At 43.9% G+C, this 19,817-nt stretch overlaps 1 long non-coding RNA gene across 1 annotated transcript in view; it reads left to right on the top strand.

Annotated features, from left to right (window-relative positions):
• Positions 1–2,379: 2,379 nt before the first annotated feature.
• The window catches only part of LOC104911333 (uncharacterized), a 28,792-nt gene continuing 11,354 nt past the window's right edge, over positions 2,380–19,817 (top strand). Inside the window, exon 1 of the long non-coding RNA XR_014884130.1 lies at positions 2,380–2,931. This is a non-coding gene — a long non-coding RNA (uncharacterized LOC104911333). The remainder of the gene's footprint in view (positions 2,932–19,817) is intronic.

Genomic DNA, 19,817 nt, shown 5'->3' with positions numbered 1-19,817 from the left:
TTTTCTTTACAACATCTGTTATCAGAAGTGCTTTGCAAAGTTTTTGTTTGTTTTTCTTTTTTGTTTCATCAGAAATTGTTCTACATGGACGCTGACTTGTCTGTTTTCCCAGCAGAGATATGCCAGGACATTCAGAGTCATAGGGATTACCCAATGTTTGCCTGTGTTGGCAGTAAATGCTGGCTGTAGGGAACTCCCTTTTTGGCTGTGTAGGTTGCTCTCGTCATATCTTCCAGTTTGAGAATTGCAGTAGAGGTAGAGAATAGCTACAGAGATCCAGAAAAAAGGACCCTGAGGCATTAAGTTTAAGATCCAGTTCCACTCTTACACCAGTGTTAATCTGAATTACATAGCTCTAACTTTAAAGAATTTTACCTGAAATGGAAACATTAGAGATACTACAGATGGGCACTGTGTTCTCTGCTTTGATAAATGGATTTACTGTGTTAATTCTGATGGAATTTCACTTCAGCAGATAATCGGAATTACTGATAGAAGAGTTCAGAGAAAGTGGGAGAAAGTACAGCAGTAAATTACAGTGATGTTAAAAATAGATTATGTGGGAATGAGAACACTTTCCAGTAGATGAAAGTGTGAAAGTCAGAACATGATGCACAGCTTTTCACCTCCAAGTTATAAAAGTCACCAAGAAATGTCCCATTGCCTCGCCAAGGATAGGTGTTACCTACATGGAAATGACTGCTTTGCCATCAGAGTGGCAGCCTCCCAGCTGGTGATTCCTTCCAGAAAAAGACTCAGGAAACAGTTCAGGAAAGGTTTTCCTGTATTAGGTGTGTGCATTATGTAACTAGAAGACTGCGATCACAGAATCATACAATCATAAAGTGGTTTGTGTTGGAAGGGATCTCAACGATCATCCAGTTCCAACACCTGCCATGGGCAGAATTGCCACCCACTGAACCAGAAACTAGATGAGGATGCCCATGGCCCCATCCACCCTGGCCTTGAGCACCTCCAGGGATGGGGCATCCACAGCTTCTCTGGGCAGCTTGTAGCAGCACCTCACTCTGTAGGTGCTGAATGTAGTCATATACCTGCACAAAAATAAGGAAGATGAACTCCTTGAAAGGGCTAATTCAGAACTGGCCTCCTGGTAATCTTTTATTTGGAGAAACTACATGAATTGGAAGAGTTGAGAAAGGCATCGTGCTTTGTACTTCTGATTGTAATTGCAAAGCAGCCAGAAATAAACAGTGGAACGAGAAGTGTTTAGCTGCAATGTCTGAAGGCTTCAATTATCAGTGAAGCTAACCTGATAGCTCTGGTGCTCCTGTGGTTCATGATGAAAGAATGAGGAACCTCCAGAGCCCTGGAACACTGTTCTGTGCCAATCTCAGAGCTGCCTTCAGCTCTGTGCTTGGTAACCTGTTAGTGATTGCAAAGCTGTTCTGCTTCTCTTACTTAACACTTCAAAGGAGAAAGAATTCAGCATTTTCCCATTCTGTGCTATGGCTGTGGCACAGACATATGTCTTGTACCTTGCAGCTAATTGGAAACTGTCACAAGGTGCAAGGAAGATAAATGCCCACTGATAACCATAGCATCTTTTGTTTTAAACCTCCTAAGCGCTCTCCTGACATAGTCCCACCTTCCTCCTGTTTGGCTGCAAACCCTCAGTCCCCCATGTCTGCATGCATTGCCCCACCAGCCAGCAACTGGTCCAGCCCCAGCTACCTTTTGTCTCTCTGTTTTAAATCTCAGTCTGTTTTTGAGGATGAAAAATTATCCTCTGCTTCAATTTCCTCTTGCTGGTGCTGGAATTAATTGTTAGCTGCATTCCTTGTGGGGAATGTAATGAAAATATGACTGTAATATACTTATACTGTGATTTGTGGTTACCAGTGGAAATATTTAATGATCTTTTTGTACACATGGAATAATTGCTTCTTCTGTATCACAATAATGGACTGCGATACAATTACATTCTTGTTCTTCTTCGTATAAGAAATAAGCACATGAGTGGAACAGAATCTGAAAAGCAGAATACCCCTCATATCTCTCCAATATCCATCTGCTCACTGGAGATTCTGCACTCTTTTGAATAACACAGACTCTTATAATCAACGTGATTGTGCAGCTTTAAGATAAACAATTCATAAGATAGCTAAAGTTCATTTTCATAACAAAACTAAGCATTAAGGAGTCATTCCTGAGGCTTTCCCTAAAGGTAAAGGCTCCGAGGAACGCAATACATTGCAGATAAATCCTCCTCATATAAAGCAGTATATCCTCAGTTGCACAGAGATGAGCAACATTCACTTTTCTCAAACAAACTTCTGCTGTGAGCTGCCTCTGAGCAAGGTGTTCCTGCCCTATGAGAGCTCATTGCCCAGATGTTAAACCACAGACTTTTCATTTTTCCATTTGACAGGAGAAGGAAGGGGTTAAAAGGCAGGGAGCAATCATGTGCTGGCTTTAGGAAAAAGTAAGTTGTGCAAAAAGTTGATGAGAAGTGAAAATTGCTGAGGAAGTGATTTTTTGGGGGAGGAAAATGTGATGTTTGCAGACAAGCAGCACTCAGGCTCTTTCTCTTGCCATGGAGTGTGGGTGAGAGCAGTCCCATGGGCGGACCTGGTAGGGCCAGAGATGTCATTCTGTGCCACAGAGATGGAAAAAGGATCAGAGAAAGGGTCCCAGGTGTGGAAAGGAGGGACAGAGTCGGTGTCCCAATGTTGGATTCCTTGGCACAACATTTGCTAGTGCAACCCTACTGAGCTGCCAAGCACCATGACCTGCACACATGTCACCCCTCTGGCACAATTACAGCTGTGTGACTCATTCTAAGGCATCCTCAGAGCAAGGATTGTGGTGAACACTTCTTCAATTTGGGGAATGGCTGAAGATAGAATGGAGTGCAGTTAGCACATCAATTTAAAAGCAGCTGGCAACACACAGTACAACAAACAGAGGGTAAGTTAAGCTGTCACCTTACAGTAAGCTGGTGGTCAGAGAGTCCTTTGCTGCCAACCTTCTACCCTTTCAGCTTTTGATGAGGGCAATGTGTCAGCCATGAGGTGTTTGCACTGCCCTGCTGGTGGGACCCATCACTCTAACAGGTTTAGTGGCCAACATTTTTGTATTGCTGTGTTGCTGTGATGCATTGCTTTATGACTTTAAGCTGCAGTTGTGCATTTCTTTATAAGACTTTTACCTCTTTCAAGCCTGGGACAGTTCTCTTAAAACAAGAGATGTGCATGCTGCCTCAGCCTGCCTTGTGCCATTCAGCACTGGCTGGAGCTGGGCAAGCAGGCAGTGCTGCAAACCAGGAGCAGCAGTGCTTTGTTCCCATCCCACGCTGGTACAAGTGACTATGTAGGTCAGTGAGCAGGGATGAGTCATGTCATGTGGCCTGTGCAAATGCAGAACCATGTTCTTTGTGGAGAGGCACATGCGGATTCCTAGGGAGAGCTGCTGGGGGCTGGGGCTCACAGGATGCTCTCCAGCTAAATGCATAGCATGAGGGGAGTTGCAAAATGGTTTGGTTGAATGGGACCTCAAAGCCCATCCAGTGCCAACCCCTGTCTTGGGCAAGGCTACCTCTCCCCAACATGTTGCCCAAAGCCCTCTCAGGCCTGGCCTGATGTGTGGTCCTATGAGTCCTCTGCCAGGGGCAGATAGAAAGCAGGATCTGCTCCCAAACACCGTCAGCACTCTTCTTAAGAGCTTTTTCCCTGTTAATTGCTTTATAACCAGTTATGATTACCCAGTAATGATTCCTGGGTCTAATGATAGGAAGTACTCATTAGCACATGGGCAAGGGAGCAGTTCCCCAGAGCACGTGCATTTAGCAGAGGGGAATTTTTGAGACTTGCAAGTTTCCAGAACAGGAAACTGAAATTTTAGGATCTAATACAGCAACCTATTCTCCATTACCATCAGCTGCCACAGTCTAGAGGAAGACGCAGAGGGAATCAAGTATGCATAATGCAAACTCACGTAATTATAACACTATCAACCTGACTTTAGCCACTTGGCTTGGAAACAATTGCCCCCAAATATTGGCCTTTGACTGTAGAAAAGAAATACTCTCGGGAGAAACTTTCATTTAGATAGCAAATTAGAGGCATAAATTAAAAAAGAAAAGCAAATCACTTAGAAAGTAGCTACCCCTGGTGTAATGCAATGAATATCAGAAAGCTCTGCTGCAGGGCTGAGAATGCTGTGTGCTAAATCAGCATCAAAATGGAGCGTGGGGGCTACTGTCGTGTTGGTGGTTTTCCTAGAATGATCTAAGTCTAAAACCTCTGAAATTAACAGTCAAATAAACAGAAAAGGGCACAGAAGGTGCTTCCAATCTGTTCTTAAAACACAAAATCAAAAAGTCGTGCCTTTAAACATGCCCTTCCTCCCGTGTGATGCTGGCCAGACAGAGGGCCTTACACTGCACTTCCAGATCAATGCATTTAAAGAGTCCAAAATCAGGAGATTTTACAGAAAAGTAGCCAGCTTCTGCCTTACCTCAACAACTGAGTGTTGTCCAGTTGTTTGTAGCTCAAGCATTGTGAGCACCTTTTCTAGTCCAAGTAACAGGAGAATGATTTGTGGGACTACAGGCAATTATTCCAGTCTTCAATTTCAAGATGTTGTTGACTTTTACCTCTGACACACTGGAAAGATTAAAGTGTTTCACAATAGCAGGGTCCCAGGAAAACATTCTCAGTCAGACTGATGGGGACACCCATTCCAAGAGGAGAAGATATTCAATTGTGTAAACGGAGAGAAAATGAGGAAAAGAAAGGTATTGTCTGCCATTATTATTAGCTGAAGACCCAGAAGAATTTCTGCAGATGGCAGATAGCATTGCCAGTTTTCAGAACCTAGTGGCTTTTCTTCAGATTTGTTTTGTCTTCAGGGAAACGTGCAACATTTAGCAATTAGATGTTGGTCCAACTATGAAACAAGGTCAAGGGAATCTTTTACAGTATTACAGCTATTTTTTCTCCCTAACATAGCTGATTTTAGAGAATATGCCTGTGCGCCTTGTGCTGTGGCAACAGTGGGGGAAAAAGTTTATCACTGCAAAGTTCACAGCTTAAAATGCAGAAAAAGCCTTTACCAGATCTCAGAAAAATGGGGGATGTGGATAACAGTGGGATTTCCCAGGGAGCCCAGGCAGTAGGGGAGAGGTGCTGCTCTTCCTTCATGAATTCCTAATAATTTTACTGGGATTTTGCAGATAAACTTTCTACTTGAGCTCATCCTCCCAAAGACAGAGGGCTGCTGGTGGTGATACTCTGTAACTTGGGGATGTTTTAGTTACGCCTTACTCCTGTATGGTTCATAGGTTAGGCGGTACAGCCAGTGATTGAGGGCTTTTCTTTTACACTGCTACTTTATTTCATATAATCTCACTTAGAATCATAGAATCATGGAGTAGGAAAAGACCACTAAGATCACCTAATCCAACCATCGACACATCCCCACCATAGCACTAAACCACGTCCCTCAGTGCCACATCTCCATAGTTCTGGAGTACATCCAGGGCTGGGGACTCCACCACCTCCCTGGGCAGCCTGTGCCACTGCATCACCACTCTTTGGCAGAACAAATTGTTCCTACTATCCAGCCTGGACCTCCCCTGAAGCAACTTGAGGCCATTACCTCTTGTTGCACTTGACCATTCTTCTTTCCTTTGCACAACAATAATAATAGTAGTATAATGATAGTAATAATAATAATAATAAAAAATCCCATTTCCCTGCTGTCAAGAAGGATGCAAGACTTAAACATATGTCCACCACACTGCAATAAAAATTGATTTGAACTGAGCTGAAAGCCAATAAGTAATAAGGATTTGTTGGCTTGCATCGGTTTTTGTCTGACAGCAGCAGAAGATAGCATCAAGCAGCATGTACTGAAATACACTGTTACAAACTGCATTTGAGGCAAAATGAAGTGGTGGTCAGTGAGGGTGCACCCAGGACCCTGCAGATTGGGATGGGGCTGGGATGCCTGCTGGGCAGGGATGGAAATTTAGGTTGGAAATGTCTGCAGCTGCCAGAAACTGAGAGCTGAGGAGAAAGGTGAGCTTCTGCTTATATCTCTAGCCTCCTGCCCACGCGCTGGGAGTCCTGCAGAACCACAAGGCATGCTGGCATGGGCAGAGCTCAAGGATGTGAACTGAGGAACCACTTTCTGTTGTCAGCAGCTTTTCTTTGGACTCAGGAACTCTGCAGTGAGTTTTGCAATCTGATTCCGCAGGGAGAAGCTCACTTTGGTAGGTCATGGGTGAGCTCCTCCAGGGCCCGAAGATGTCACATCATGCCATGTCCAACACTGCTGAAGTCCACATCTGGATCAGGTTTTAGCTCCCACAGAAGACAAAAACCAGTAAATGCTTAGAACTCTGCAGTCACAGATTTCTTCCCCCACTGTTACCACAACATAAGGCTCATTTGCACGTTCTCTAAAACTAGACATTTTGGAATTAGAAAAAAAAAAAAAAAAAAGAAAGGAAACCCCAGGATCTCCCCAGTTCTGTGGTGATGTTCTGAGCCCACAGATATGATAACAATGCACACCTTCCAGTCAACTTGTTCTTTCCCCCCAGTGCCCACACTGTGTCAAGGGGAATGTCCTGTATGTGGTGGATGAGTGCTCTACGGTCCCATATGTGTGATGGATTGGGCCACATCTCATCTATGCAGCTGGATGGCAGCTGCTTTTATGGAAGCTTCTCCATTCTCTTCCCACAGGATGCAGGAACAACAGCTGTGGCAAAAGGGTAAAGCCATGTTAATTTTGAGTTTATGGCACTTTTTATTTTCTGTTCTCTCTGCACACCAAAGCTCATAAAAATGCTATGGGAGTCCATGTATTATCTTGGAAATGGAGTGTTGGATCAACCCCTGAATTGTCTTATTGTGTTCAAGACCATGGCCAACAAACCAATGGCTTCCTCACCACTCAGCTGCTGTCATCACAGCCTGCATCATCCTGCCCTTGGATTTACCTCATTGCTACCGAGCTATGTTGTGTGTGGCTGTGTCCCATCACACTTGTTCTTTGTGGAGCAACCTCCTGGGAGCCTTATGTACATCTTGGGGAAACACCAGACTACCTCTGCCCAGAGGCAGACTTTCTGGTGGAAGAAACACAGCATAGAACAATACAATCACTAAATCACTAAGTCTGAAAAAGATCTCTATGATTATCTAGTCCAACCATCAGCCCATTCCCACCATGCCCACTACCCATGTCCCTCAGTGCCACCATGTCCTTGGGCAGCATATTCTAATGCATTACCACTTTTCCAGGGAAGAATTTTTTCCTAATATCCAAATGGAACCTCCCCAGATGCAACTTAAGGCCGTAACTTCTTATTCTAGATTGTTGACCATAATTGTTTTAAAACACTTCTGTGAAGATCTGAATTATCTTTTGTGGTCTGTCTCCCCTGGTTGGAGCCTTCTGCCTTGGTTTTGCTCCTTCCCATGTTTGCTTCATTTTTGCAGTTGGACATACATCAATTTATTAGCAAACTCATTCGGAGCGACAACTTGGCATTCAGGAACTGATGTTGCTGATTCTTTCCTAATTTTTACAAAAATAGCCAATGTGGTTTTGTAATCTTAAGCATCTGTTCCAGATGGCTTGGCTGATTCAGTTAATACTGTATTACAAATGTATTTAGTGTTTTTTCTAATGTACAGAGACTTGATCAACTGGAGTCATGGAAAAAAATCTCAGCACAGAAATGCCTTAGGAGCATATTCTCTTTTAAAGCAAATGTAATATGGACTAGTATTGATGAGACTGCTCTGTACCGATGAAGGTCAGGAGAAAGATTTTGTGCTGGCAGCAGTGATGCGCTCAGGAAAACAAGGAAGCTGTCAGACAAACTGTGTTCTAGAAGGTGCTGGTTACCAAGCAGAATTTCACCAGTTTGGGCAAGTGTTGGGTTGGGCTCCCCCAGGACACAGCCTTGCAGTGAGGCCCAAATGTTTTCTTTTTGCCTTTCCAGAGTGAAGTGTTTGGTTTTTTTTTCTGGATGAGTTCCCACTTCAGCTCTTAATAATTTGAAGTGGCACCAAGCAAAGTGTCAAATAAAATTGGAATGTTTCTCTGCATCACAGTCCAAATTTTGAATAACAAACTCCAGCACAACATCCTTACCCCATCTCAGCATCCTCGCCCCAACTCAACGTCCTCATCCCATCTCAGCATCCTCATCCAGACTCAGTATCCTCACTCCAGTGTGCCCACAGCCATCACTGCTCCCGCTGGGAGCTGGAAGCTGCTCTGTGCTGCCTGCTCATTTGTCCTATTCTCTGGGCTTGGCAGGTGGCATTTTTGCTCAGTGATTCATTCCCTGGCATATGCATTTATCTGGGCTGACATTTTAATCATGCAAATAAGGATCTCCTTAATGAAGAAAAAAATTAATTTCACAACTGTTGCTACAAACACAGTGACAGTCCTGCTAATGTCATTACATTCATAATACAATCAGTGGCTTTTCCATAATTACTATAAACTGGTGCACTTAGCAGCAGAGTAAAGGTTACACAAAGAGCTGCACGACTCCTCTTGTTCACTCTGGTTTTATCGAGAGTGTTTGGCACTCCTCATATGCCCCTTTGAAATCTTTTGGTTATCGCTGCCTCATTGCTTGTACTGCAGATGGCTTTGCCTTTGTCGGAGGCACAGACAAAATAAGTGGCACAGAGACAACTCCTCCACGACCTTTATGGCTCCTTGTCTTTCAGATCCCAGCGTGCAGAGTAAACAAGGTGACTCATTCTCTTCTGGTAAATAGCTGCTTCCCAAGGTTTTGCTGCTGACAGGATTTTTTGTTTTTTAATTGCACCCAAAGAACAGAGGGATGTGAGCTATGAACCACAGAGGTAGCCTCTGCCTCTGAACCCTTATAGGCTCAGTGGCCATAAGGAGAAAAAGCATTTTATAGTCAAAAAGCAGTGAGAATAAATGGCTTCCTAATGGGAAAGTGCCCTCTCTCTTCCCTTTTTCCTTAGAGATGCTGTGGGTGAGATACTTGAGATCTTAATCCCAGAGACTGGAAGGATTGGAACCAATTGCAAACTATGTCCATCAGCCTCAAGTGTTTTAGGGCTGTTATCAAGGAAGGAGTTAAAGTTGTTTGAAAACTTATCCCAAAATCAAATTATTGCTCTTAAGATCGGGGCCAATTTTCACAGACATTTGAGGTTGTTCCTTTAAGATACATTATCTAAAAGGGGGCAATAAGAAAGAAGGGGACAGACTAGTTAGCAGGGTCTGCTGTGATAGGACGAGGGGAAATGGTTTCCAATTATTGAAAGGGAGATTTAGATTGGATATAAAGAAAATGTTTTTTATGATAGCGGTGGTGAAACAGTGGAACAGGTTGCCCAGAGAGATTGTGAATGTCCCATCCATAGAGACATTCAAGGTCAGGCTGGTTGGTGTTCTGAGCACCTGGTGGAGCTGTAGGTGTGTCCCTGTTCATTGCAGGGGAGTTAGACTAGATGACCTTTAAAGGTTCCTTCCAACTCAAAAGATTCTATGACACTGTTTTATGACACTTCACATGGCAATAATGTCAGCCTTTCTCTTTCATTTTCACCAGAATGGAAAGAGTTTTCCTGGTGGCAGAAATGCAGGATATACATTGTTCATCTGGCAGAGCTGTCAGGGACTGCAAGTTTGCTGCAAGACTTTTGGAATTTCACAACAGCAAAAGCAAAGAAAGAGAGAAGAAAGAGAAGGGAGAAAAAGCACAAAAGGAGGGAAAGAATAAGAGGATATTTGCTGGGGAGGTTCTGCATGTTGGTGGGAAATTTAGAAGCTCTTCCTGGACCACTTTGCCCATCCCTACACTTACTGAGGACATGGTATATTTAATTGATGTACCTAAGGTGGAGAAGAACTGGTGTAAATCATAGAATCATAGAATGATTGAGTTTGGAAAAGACCATTGAGGTCATCAAGTCCAACCATGACATGACTCACCACCATGCCCACTAACCATATCCCTAAGATGTAGCATTGCAGCTGCATGGGACAGGTGGAACCTGCATCCTCAGCAGCAGCCCTTGCCTTATCTGACCATGGAGTTTGCATGAGCTTGGTAAAGCTCCATGGAAGAAAAATCCCTATGTGTGTCCATGCTGAGCATGTTCCATGTAGGTTTCTCCTGCTGTGAGGAGCTGGGGCTGGATCACAGGGAGGACAGAAGAGGCTGCCGAGGATGTTCAGAACAGGAGGGAAAGATGTTAGGCACTGAGAGGTGGCACTGGGTCGGTCAGCCAGGTGAAGGCATACAACCAGCAGCCATCTGCAGCCTGATGATGAGTGCACGTGGGCCAACAGTTGTGCATTCATTGTTCATCTTGCTTATAATGGATGCACTTTTTGTAAAAGGGAAAAATCTATAAAACACTGCTGTTCAGCACAGATGGTCATTTTCACTGCCTCACTGCCCCGAGAAGATGCATAAACCTGCACTTCAAAAAGATTTTTCCCGTGACACTATAAAGGCTCAGAATCAGAGGTGAGGCCACAGTGCTGCCCTGCAAGATCATTTTGTGTCTATCAAAGTGACACCCAAACCAGGCTGTGAAGCCTGTGTTAGTTCTCAGGGCATTTTCTTGGCCATGTTCCTATCCAAGGAACCTGCAGACCTGGTGGGAGGTTGCACTCCATGTAATAACAAAATGAGTGCTTCGTTTGGCTTCATTTGGCTTCCAAGAACTTGGAATAGGCTGTGTCAGTGAGGGATCCCTTGGGAATCCTTTCCCATAGTTTCTTGCTGGTTTGTGAATTGTTTTTGGGGTTTGGGATCAGATATAGGAAACACAGCTGTAGCTTACAGCCCCATCAGCAGGGTCAGCTTCCCTGGCTGGAGGATAGGAGGCAGCAGGGAGGGCACCCATGCACAGAACTGTGCTGTATGTGCAGTGCCCACAGCCAGAGGCACATCATAAGCTTTAGGTCCTACCATGAACCACCAGATACAGCTTCCTCTGGAGTCAGTGGGAATTTGCCAGCACAAGGAGCACAATGCGATGGAAACAGGAGACACTGGGCACTTGAATTAAAAGTTGGTTAGAACATAGTCTATATTAGTTAACCACATTCAGATAATCATTTTCCAGGCATTCAAGTCCAGGTTGGATGGGGCCCTGGGCAGCCTCGTCTAGTACCAGATCTGGAGGTTGGTGGCCCTGCCTGTGGCAAGGGGTTGGAACTTGATGATCCTTGGGATCCTTTCCAACTCAATCCATTCTATGATTCTATGATTCTAATCTTTTCCAAGTACCTAGTAATTTCCATGACAGCAATATGATCAGTGTCTGGCACGTGCTGATATCCAGCCTTTGTGTTAGTAAAAAATCTGTGCCTGGGTTTCAAAAGCGAGTTTCCAAACCTTTATTTGGACTGGTCTGAATAAAAGTAAATGTGCTTCCATAGAGCACGTTGAAAACATACAGAAGATGCTTATGTCCAGGCTCGAGCCATTGGTCTCAGTTCCATGATCCCTGTGAGCCCCTTACAAGCCCTGCTGTGTGCTCATGGCGGTGCTGGTCACACATGCAGCAAGCAGAGGTGAGTGATGTGGAGTTATTAACAGAACATTTGGCCTTGGGAATCGAAATCAGTGTGTGAGCAATCAGAGCAGGGTCTGCTTCTGCCTCCCTCCCTCTCCTCCCTCCGCCTGCAAGGACAAGAAAGCTGTTAGCTGATGCGTCACCTGCAGCCAATAAAAGTGACATTTCTCGGGCACATCACGCAGGGCAGGCTGAGATGTTTTGATCCATCTTAGGCAGGGCTGATGGCAATTTAGAGATGTTTCTGTCTGTGCTGAGATGGCTGATGGACGGAAAAACTGCCGGTGAAGAAACAGCCTTGTACCAGGAGTTCTGCTGAAAGAGGCAGAATCTGATTTTTAGTTAACTCAGCCGTCAGAATGGAAAACCCAAATGCTTACTTGCAAGAGTTTATTTTTTTTTTGATGTACAGGATAATACTAGGAATTGATCTGAAACCTAGAGGACCTTCAATCCGTTGTCATTCTGACCCCTGAGTTTTAAATCCAGATATTTATTGTTCTATAAATATGCAAAATATTGCTAATTCTAGCATTTGATAGAATTTAATATTTTAACACATCGATTAAATAAATGAAAAACAATACATATATTCTAGCTACAGACATTCCTGTGCCGTGTCAAACTGCTTGGAAAGCACAACCATCCCAGTGCAGGCACATGGGTCAGCAGCTGGCTGCAGCTTTGCATTCCCCATCCTCTCTGCTTGGTCTTTTTCCCTCTTCCAATCCTCCTCTGTGGATGGAAATCAAGCATTGTGACACTTTGAAATTCAGAGCAGACCTTAGAACCAGACAACCTCTCCTTTCTGGAGCCTACGCTGCCCAGGGTGCATTTTGTTTCATTCAGAAACAGTTCAGCGAGACTGCAGTAGCAAAGAGCCAACACTAGATAGCATTTCATGTTTGTTTGAGGAAGAAAATCCTTTTGTTCTTCTACTGTATATTCGGCAAGAACTGAAGCATGTTTTAGATGTGATGAATTGTTAATATTTTCTGGTGATCTGTGCAATACCTCCTATACATTCAAAACAGCAGGCAACAAATCTCTCTTTTCCTATTGTTTTCTATTGTTGTTGACATCACTGCATCTGTCCAGAACCGAGCTGAGTTCATGAAGTGCCTCATGCCATTTTGCCTCTAGGTGCTGATGTAAGAGGCTTATGTTTGATCTTTGCGTAGGCATGTTCCTGATCTTATTAACATTCCATGTGAAATCTCCACCAGGCTGGGATCTAGCCCGTCCTGTGCGTAGGTACTGTGCAAAGAAGTAATACCACAAGCACTAACAGATAAGCAGTGAAGGTATAGTTCTCATGACATACAGGATAACAGAAAACAGGAAACAGGACAGGGCATCCACTGCTTCTCTGGGCAACCTGTTCCAGCTCTTCATACCTTTATCGTAAAATACTTCGTATATCCAATCAAAATCTCCTCTCTTTCAGTTTGAAACCATTTCCCCTTGTGCTGTCACAACGGATCCTGCTCAACAGTCTGTCCCCTTCTTTCTTGTAGCTTCCTTTAGATAATGAAAGGCCATGATCAGGTGTATTCCCAGAGTTAGGAGGCTTGAAGTTCCACTGTCCTAAAAGATGGAGCTTTAAGTTCCTTTTGTCTGGGTTTGTACATTTCTCATCATCCTTGCTGCCCCGGGACCTCATTTTTCAGAGTTGCTGTGGATATGTAGCGCATTCATTAGGCCCTGGGGGTGCTTTAGAACTGCCGAGAAACCATTGCTCTACCTGGCGCTCACACTGTGCATGCAGGAAAACCACAGGGATGGGAGTGGAGCAAGAGGGGAACTAGCTGATCCCTGAGGAACAACCAGCTCCAACTGATCTGCCGGGAGGGAGGCCGCCTGCTGGCAGCCATAGGTTAACCATAGGTTGGACCCGTGTGTCTGAGTGCTGTGTCAACTCAATCTGAAAATGTTCACTGATTTCTTTTTGATATTCCTAAGATATAAGTTTCATCACACTCATTCCTGGTCACATAGGGAGAGTGACAGAGCAGGTGCCAGGGCTGGAAATCCACTAGACCACCAGACCAGGCTGCCCAGAGCCACATCCAGCCTGGTCTTGAGGGATGGGGCATCCACAACTTCCTTGGGCAACCTGTTCCAATGTGTCACCACCCTCTGTGTGGAAAAACTTCCTCCTAATATCTCACCTAAACCTCCCCTATCTTAGTTTAAAACCATTCACTATCACTATCCACCTTAGTAAACATCCCTCCTGTTTAGATGCTCCCTTCAAGTACTGGAAGACCACAATGAGGTCTCCCCAGAGCCTTCTATTCTCCAAGCTAAACAAGACCAGTTCCCTCAGCCTTTCTTCATAGGAGAGGTGCTCCAGCCCTCTGATCATTTTAGTGGCCCTTCTCTGGACTCGTTCCAAGAGCTCAGCATCTTGTACTGGAGGCCTGGACACAGTACTCCAGATGAGGCCTCACAAGAGCCAAATAGAGGGGGACGATCACCTCCCTCTCCTTGCTGGCCACCTCTTTTTTAATGCAGCCTAGAACTCAGTTGGTCTTCTGGCTGCAAGCACGCACTGCTGGCTCTTGTCCAGCTTCTCCTCCACCAGGACCTCCAATTCCTTTTCTGCAAGGCTGCTCCCAAGGAGTTCTTTGCCCAGTCTGTATAAACCTGGGATTGCCCCAACCCAAGTGCAGCAGCCTGCACTTGGCCTTATTGAATCTCATTAGGTTCACATGGGCCCACTTCTCCAGCTTGTCTAGATCCCTCTGGATGGCTTCCCTTAAAATATGCACTTTGCATATTGCACACAAAGAGATGCTTGATGCTCTCTGTGCTGTGACTCCCGAAATGCAGCATGCTGTAGAAAACAGCTTCATGTTTTGGACAAAGGACACTCCCTTCCATCCTAACAATGCACCACAGAGTGATCCTGTGGCTGAAAGCACCACGAACTTGGAATTGATTCCTAAATTTGCTTTTAGGGGTAGCAAAACCACAGCCTCAGGATGAGCAATAGTAAAATGATTACTCTTAACTCAGAATCCGTTCTGATTTGGGATTGCTACAGAAAGGTGGACATTTGAGAGTTCTTTCTGCTGCTATTTTACATCAGGTTTGTATGAAGTTGTCACACACATCTGAGGAAATCTCTCACCTATTTGTGAGAGATGTTTTGTGCTATTTGTGTGAGCTGCAGTTTGCATGGTAGGCCAAAAAATGAAATCCTGATGATCACTCAGCCCCCTGGTCTATCTGTAGAGCAGAAGGGTCTTCCCCTTTTGAATGTAACTACAGCTAGTATTTCTTCTTGTGCTAAGCCTATATTGCACTGAACATGTTTCCCTTTGGTTTTCATAAAATCATAGAGTGATTAAGGATAAGACCAGTAGGATCATCTAATCCAATCATCAACTCACCTCCACCATGCCCACTGAACTCCATGCCACATCTCCATGGGTCTGAAGACTTCCAGGGATGGTGACCCCTCCACCCCCTAGGCAGCTGTGCATCACCACTCTTTCACAGAATAACTTTTCCTAACATCCAACCAGAACCTCCTCTCACCATTACCTCTCACCCTACCGTGAAGCATATGGTATTGTAAATAAAATTTCATTATTTTTCTTCTTCATTTTGCATTCAAGAAAACAAAGAAGAAAACATACAAAAGGGGACAGCTGCTAAGATCAGACGTGAATTCCCCCAAAACACCCAAATGAAGGAGCCCTGTAGCCAAGCAGCCCCTTGACACCCCTGGGCAGGCAGCCACACCAGGATCAGATGTCATTCATCTTTTACATCTTTTGCCTAAGGACAGAACTATAGGACAACTTTTTCTTCCAATAAAGTCCCCAAATTTGAAATTGCAAGTAATTTTTCTATCTCATAACACATTCTCAAGTCGAAGATGAAAATATAGTGGAAGGGGGAAAAATCTCCATTTTTTCTTGGTCAAATGAAAACTTATTAACAAAGGGCTGTAAATAAGGAGAAAGTGTAAATGGAAGGTTGTTTGGGCTACTTTGACATACTGTGTTTTTGCAGGATTTTATTTGCTGCAAACAGCTTTTACAGGCTTCTGACTTACTCATTCCTTTTGCTTCCTTATCACATTTATCACATGTTTAATAGACTCGAGGTAAAATAAGCTCACTTCTTAGGTTATAGTAAAACCCAGAGCCGTACCCAAAGCTAAAGAAAGTGGGAACATACTGCTGAACTGTAGGGGGTAATGTTGCTACACATACTCTGCCTGCCAGCTGCAAGAGGTAGATAAAGCTATTGGCTGTGTTATTATGTGACAAACTGGATCTCTGTGAAAAGAATAAGAGCACACTATTACTCCTAGCAGCCTCCTCCCTCCTTCCTTTCAGTGCCTCATTTGCAAACTGTGGCACTTTGTTTCTTCAGATCTTGCACCAATACCTGTGCACTTACTTGAGGGAAAGCAATGCTGGACTTCCACGTGTGACCCAGGCAATGCACAGAGTGCACTGAGCCCTGGCTCTCTCAAGGACGGCTTTCTCTAGTGATCTCACAGCCTTGACTGCGCTTTTACTGCTGCAAAGCAGAGTGCAGTGATGGGTGCTGGAGATCAATTCTTCTCAGGAACACAGATATCTGTTCAGAAGGCTGTGTACACAGAGAGCTGTAAGGGAAAGTAATGGTACTTGGCAATGGCAAAAAAGCCCCAGTGCAGGCTGTCTGATATGGCAGGCCCAGGATGCCCAGGAATTGGGTTTTCACCACCTCTTCATGCAGCGTCTGCCACACTGGGGCTCTTAGGTCTGATCACAGCACAGCTGATGTGGGCAAAATAAAGCTGCTCTTAAGGCAGACTGACTGACAGACTTGTCATGGTGAGAGTACACATATTTGAAATATTATGTCTGTGTTCTTGGAAACCCTAACTAGGGTATGCTATTTCTTTGAATTCATGGGGTAAAAATAGAACCTGCTTTGCAGATAGTGGATTTGACAGCTGTGAGGATATAGAGTAGGCATCTCCAAAAGCATGATACAGTTTTTTTGCTTTGAACACCAAATAATAATAGGATTTGTTATGGAAAGAAGGGAGGACGAGATTTGAACTCCTAGGTACAAGGGGAAGAGCGTGGTGGGAGATTACAGCTCAGTGGAACTAACAAAAACCATCAGCCATGCTTCTCACTAAAAGCTACATCACTAGTTTCTCATGTTCTGCACGGATCCAATGACTGTCACCTTGCTGCTTGAAAATCATGGAATCATAGAATCGTAGAATGGCCTGGGTTGGAAAGGACCACAGTGATCATCTAGTTTCAACCCCCCTGCTATGTGCAGGGTCACCAACCACCAGGCCAGGCTGCCCAGAACCACATCCAGCCTGGCCTTAAATGCCGCCAGGGATGTGAAATGTGGTGCTGTTTTGCTGAGCCTGAAATGTTTTGCCTTTCTTTGTGGACAAGTGTTTGAATGGAATCATAGAATGGTTTATATTGGAGGGGGCCTTAAAGATCATGTAGCTCCAACCCCTCACCATGAGCAGGGTTACTCCTGTGGCATACTCCCATTGCAGGCTGCAGAAACAGGTGGTGGCATTGCTTCTCACTCCTCAGAAAACCATCCAGAGATGATCCCATCCTTTGGTAGCTTGCCTGAGTGGCCAATCACCTTCCCCAAGAAAAAGCTGTGTTGTGCATTTCAATGGAAATGGTCTGCCCTTAACTTCCAGCCATCGATTCTGATTTAGTCCGAGGGCTTCCTTCCTTTAAGGGTATCTGTGCTCTGGGTTCACATCAGTTTGTAGTCTTTTTGATGAAGTCAAACAGATGGAGCTTCTCATTTCTTGTACTATTTACATATTTTACTCATTTCTCAAATCTTTCTCTGTTTGTTTTTTAAACTTCAGGTCAAAAACATTGCCAGTGAAAACTGCATTCAGTATTTTAGTTTTCCTACTCAGTCTCACCGTTGTTATATGTATACAGGTAACAGTTAGCTCTCTGTTAATGTTATTTTTAATTTTCACGTGTCTTTTTCCATCTCTTTTTTCATGAGTATTTTTTTCTACATTACAGAATCACAGAACCACCAGGGTTGGAAGGGACCTCAAGGATCATGAATCTCCAACCCCCTGCCACATGCAGGGCCACAAAACTTCACATGTAATACTAGACCAGGCTGCCCAGGGCCCCATCCAACCTGGCCTTAAACACCTCCAGGGACGGGGCATCCACAACCTTTCTGGGCAGCTGTTCCAGCACCTCACCACTCTCTCTGTAAAGAACTTCTCCATTGTTTAAGGAAAAGCAGTATTGAGCTATTTACACATTGTAAGTTCTTAGATCTTTTCCAAGATGCAGATTTATAGGACAGAACCACCTACTCTTTAGATTTGCCCTCACAGCTATGTTCCAATCTTATGTATTTGGTTTTATTTATTTTTATTTATATAAACTTTGTTCTGTATAAAAAGATAAAGCTTGCCAAGAAATCCTGACACCTCTGTATGGTATTGCAAGTGCTGCTGCTGCTTTCTCCTAACTTCTGCACCAGCCATCCTTCTTGTCCCTCTTGATAATGAGATGATCCTCTGAATTTATGAGCTGAAAAATATGGCAACAATCAGAATGCTTTCCTAGAGAATATTTCTTTTTTTTTTTTTTGTGAGCTTACAAGTTGAGCTGACAGAGGTCAGCTGAATGCACTGCAGTTGCCCTTTTAAAATATTTGGCACCATCACATAGTATGTTTTTACTAAAACTTTTCATTAAGAAAATGGTACAGCATATTAAATAAATAATAAACTTCTGTCTAATCTCAAAAAGTAAGTTAATCTTTTCAATTAGGAGTTATTAGCTAATTTTGGGGCTTTGTATACCTTTGCCCAAGACTTATGAATGTATTTACAATAGAGTCACAGAGCAATCATTAGTTGAGAAGAAAATAAAAATTATTGGTGAAAAATATTCAGGTGACAAAGTGATTGTTGGCATGGTGATAGCTTAGACATATCATTTATATAGCATAGGCTTACTCACTCAGTATTTGGAACATAATTGAAAAGACAGCAAAAGAAAATCTGTGATTTTAGTGTTGAAGTATGTACATCATGCTGACAAGACAATGGACTGGATCCTGGAGAAGATGGGTTCCTGAAAACTGGAGAGAATTCATGAAGCCATTAGTGAATCTGTAGGTAATACAAGTTTTTCAAGTGAGACTCAGAAATTACTTAGGTGCCCACATCCAAAACTCTGATCCTGACTTATCTCCTCAGCTTTTAGGTAAAGAGCAGTTTTGTGTCTTCTAAAGTTGTTTACTATTTTACTTAAAACCTCGCTGTCCTGAGGTAAGAACAGGAGAATGACTGTTGGGCAAAGCATCACCCAGGCCTGTATCCCATCTCCAGTGCTGGCCAACAGCAAATGCCTGACAGAGCAGGACAAGTGGTGATATTTCCCAAAAAACACCTTGCTATGACTCTGGACCTTCCTAAGCTGAAGGAGTGATTTTATGTCAAATGACCTACACGGGATTCTTCTGCCACACTTGTGTCTGCTGGCCCTTGGGAACGTCTGGTACCCACCTCATCCTCTGACCAACCACAGCTTAATAACCTGCTGCACAAATAACAACCTTCTCATACCCTGCTGTCTGCTTGTGTACACCCCTGCCGTGGGTTACCACTCATCACTGACCTCAATCTGGACATGCAACATTGACTGCAACACTCTGGCTACAACCACCCAACCAATTCTTTGTCTGCCTTGCACAAGTCCAGGTAGACGACATCAGTTGCCCTTCCTTTGTCCACCAATGCCATCATTCCATCATAGAAGGTGTGTCAGAAGTGGGAACATCTAACATTAGCAGGATGGGGCTTTCCACAACATCTCTAACCAATTCCTTTCGCAATGTGTCTGATAAAGAAAGTAGCAGTTGTGCAACATCTTGCTGATTGATGAGCAGAGCAGAGCAGAACAGGGAACATCATGGGAACATCACATGGGGTGTTGCCTTTCTGTATCTTGTTTTATGATAAGGAACAATCTGCGTAGTTCTGCAGAAAGCCAAACATGCTTATCTTTGGGGTGATGCTCAGGGCTGTGCACCTTGAGTCGGGTCCTGTGTCAGGTTCTGGAGCTTGCTGCACAGATAGCTATGTATTCACACAGAAAATGCACAGAGTACAATTAATTTTCTTTTTTTATTTACTCATATCATTATCAAAGTACCTCAGAACCTTTGTCAAACACACAGACTTTGTAGTTCTTGCTGCTG

Source organism: Meleagris gallopavo, chromosome 6 (assembly GCF_905368555.1).
Source record: "Meleagris gallopavo chromosome 6, MGAL_WU_HG_1.1, whole genome shotgun sequence".
NCBI classification, from domain to species: Eukaryota; Metazoa; Chordata; class Aves; order Galliformes; family Phasianidae; genus Meleagris; species Meleagris gallopavo.
Note: the sequence above shows the minus strand (reverse complement) of the source record. Positions and strands in the feature narration are given on the sequence as shown.